The following is a 3073-nucleotide window of genomic DNA, read 5'->3' on the forward strand; positions in this document are numbered from 1 at the left end:
TAATTCTCCACACTGAGCAGAATAAGTGTCACCGGACTTGTTGTAGTATACCAAAAGGATTCAGCGTCAAGTCCTTCTTATACTAATAGACAAGGATGCAGTAGAAATAATCCGGCAAATGGAACAAATCGGAATGAAGCAACACGTCCCGCTCCTCGACAACGGTTCGAATCATGAAGCAAACTCTCCGGAGCACCGCGGCGTCGCCTACCTCAGTGTGCTCCCCGCCGTCCCCGCGCCGGGCATGTTTTGGAAGTGCTGCCTCCTGACCCTGCACCGCTGCCGGGGAGTGACGGGATCCTGAAGGTGTAACTGTGTTTATTAGTACATCGATGAGTTGACGAAGTACTGCTGCCAGTGGACGCTGCTGCCTGGCTTGGAGCACTAACCGGAGATGGACGGATCTACTCGTTAGCGGTAAGTGTGACGAGCTTAACTATTGTCAGACTGTTTGATCGTAATTATAATGAGATTATTCATCGGCCCAGCAGCTGTAGTATCAGCACTGCAACTCGTCGGAGGCTTGTCAAGATTGTGACGCGGACGTGTTCATTTGTTAGCTTAGAAATCGACAGTATGACATAAAGCTCAATCTAAGCAAACAGTGTGGTCAAAAACTTTTAAAAGGCCGAGCTGCAGCTTTGTTTAATGCGTGTTTGTACATCTCGTTTAAGACGTTACAATCTTGCATGATCCCTCATTCCGTTGTTGTCCATGACCAGATTACTATTACGTTAAACTTTAACCTTATATCATTCACTAGTTATTTACAACAATCCGTTTCGTTTCTTCATTTCGATAAGATTCTCTGCACTAATGACTGATTTTCATTATTCTTCGTTGCCTTATTATTTCCCGGCCATCATTTAACTTTTTTTTTCATTACACTTGAGCGAAGAAGAGAAATGGTTTATATATACATATTTATACGTATACCTACTTCCATTCCATTATTTCACTTAACACTTATTTCCGAGTTTCCCTCATGCATCATTTCCTGCTACAAACTTCAGTCTCTCTCCTTCGGTTTTTAACACTCGAGTGAAGGCGAAAAAGAAGCCTGAAGCCCCTACGAGGACATCTTGACGTTCTCCGCCCGTCACACTTCGCGAGGCAGCTCAAAAAATATGCAAATGTCCACCAAAGTTGAGGCGGGAGCTTATTTTCCTTGAAGCTCACGGAGAGATTTCCAGGAACACCCCCTCCCTCCCTCCCTCCCTCCCTCCACTCCTCATTTCTTCCCTCACCTTTTGTCCTTTCTTCCCTCCTGACTGCTGACCGACCGACTGACCAAAGATGAAAAAAGAATAAATAAATAAGATGAACTATTGATGTTGGAAGAGGATGATGATGGAAAGGGAATTTGTATCAGAGGAAACAACATCGTCTGAGGGAAAAGAAGTGTGGAAGGATAAGAGAGAGGATAGAACGAAGGCGGGGAACGTAGGTGTGGGGAATAAGGAGAAGAGGAGTGTTGAGGAAAGAGGAGGAGGAAGAAGAAGAAAGAGAAGAAGAAGAGGAAGAAAAGAAAAGAAGAGAAGGAAAAAGAAGAAAAGAAGAGAAGAAAAGAAATAGAAGAAGCAGAAGAGGGAAAGGATGATGAGCAGGAGGAGAGGAAGGAGGAGGGGGTAGTATCCTGTAGTGTTTGGTGTTTCATTATTCAATTACGGTCGCTTCTGCTGGAGGCGATGGAATTACCTGGTTCATAGGCGTGACGGTGTTGCCGCAGCGCCCGGAGGAGAAGGGAGGAGGAGGAGGAATCAACTGTGACCTTTTATTTCCTCTTCCTTTACTCTTTCTCCGTTTTCTTTCTTAGTCTTTTCTCGCTTGTATTTTCCTCTCACTTGAAGGGAAAATGCGTCTCTCTCTCTCTCTCTCTCTCTCTCTCTCTCTCTCTCTCTCTCTCTCTGGGGGGGTAGAGGGGGTCAATAGGATTTTTCTGTCCCTTCCGCGACCTTTTTCTGTCTAGTGTTAAGAAAAAAATGGCTGGAGAATGAAAAGAGGAAATGACCCTGACGTCTGCCTCTTTTCTTTTTTTTTTTTAGCTTTGAAGGGAAAAGGGAGTGGAAGGAAAGAAGGGACTGGTTGTGTCAGGAAAAGATTGAGGAGGAGGAGGAGGAGGAGGAGGAGCAGGAGTTTTTTTTTTCTTGTGTGATGGGAAAGTGAGGACGAGGGAAGAACGAACTTGCTGTAAACCTTTTTTTTTATCTTTACCACGCAAGGTGAATATATAGGAGACGAAGGGGAGGAGGAGGAGGAGGAGGAGGAGGAGGAGAAGGAGCTTACCCTTTGTTTTCTCCCACGGGTGGAAGAAAGAGTTGGACACGAGGGAGGAGAGAGGGGAAAACTTACTTAATTTTTTTTTTCAGAAGCGCTCAGTGTCCTTGTTTACCTGTGTGATGAGAAGGAAGAGGAGGATGAGGACGGCGGCGGCTTCGTGAGGAAATAGATAGGTAAGTCTGCCCTTTATTGAGTACTGTTTGTGTGTTCCTGATGACGTTGGATGTGGTGTGAGTAATTTTCCGTGTGTGTAATTCGGTGCTCTTCAGTTTCTTTTCGTCTTTGCTGTGTTATTCCTGTATCAATTTTTTGGGCACACCTCTTGGCAGTCAGGCTAGGGTTAAGAAGACACACTTGGTTCATTTGCTTGGTTCTAATTCTAAAAAGGACTTCCCGCGGGTTCGAATCCTACAGCAGGTGCAAGAGCATTCTCTGCATGGTGTAAGGGAGAATAAGCCGTGACTTTAATTGCATTTTTTTTACATTATGGTTAGAGCTTATAAAATTTGTAGTCTTGATAATTTGCATCAGGTTTGTTTTTTCCTTTTATTGGTGTTGCTGAGATTATTATTATTATTATTATTATTATTATTATTATTATTATTATTATTATTATTATTATTATTATTATTATTATTATTATTATTATTCTCATTCTCATTCTCATTATCATAATCGGCAGCACGATCACTACCTACATGCACACACATCAAAACTCATACTGCAGGCACGTTGTGTGTGTGTGTGTGTGTGTGTGTGTGTGTGTGTGTGTGTGTGTGTGTGTGTGTGTGTG

At 43.3% G+C, this 3073-nt stretch overlaps 1 long non-coding RNA gene across 1 annotated transcript in view; it reads left to right on the forward strand.

Moving 5' to 3' along the window:
- Positions 1–232: 232 nt before the first annotated feature.
- LOC127008178 (uncharacterized) overlaps positions 233–3073 on the forward strand; it is a 13149-nt gene continuing 10308 nt past the window's right edge. The window contains exons 1-2 of the long non-coding RNA XR_007760903.1: positions 233–417; positions 2370–2453. This is a non-coding gene — a long non-coding RNA (uncharacterized LOC127008178). The remainder of the gene's footprint in view (positions 418–2369; positions 2454–3073) is intronic.

The sequence above is a fragment of the Eriocheir sinensis genome, chromosome 37 (assembly GCF_024679095.1).
Source record: "Eriocheir sinensis breed Jianghai 21 chromosome 37, ASM2467909v1, whole genome shotgun sequence".
Taxonomy (NCBI): Eukaryota; Metazoa; Arthropoda; class Malacostraca; order Decapoda; family Varunidae; genus Eriocheir; species Eriocheir sinensis.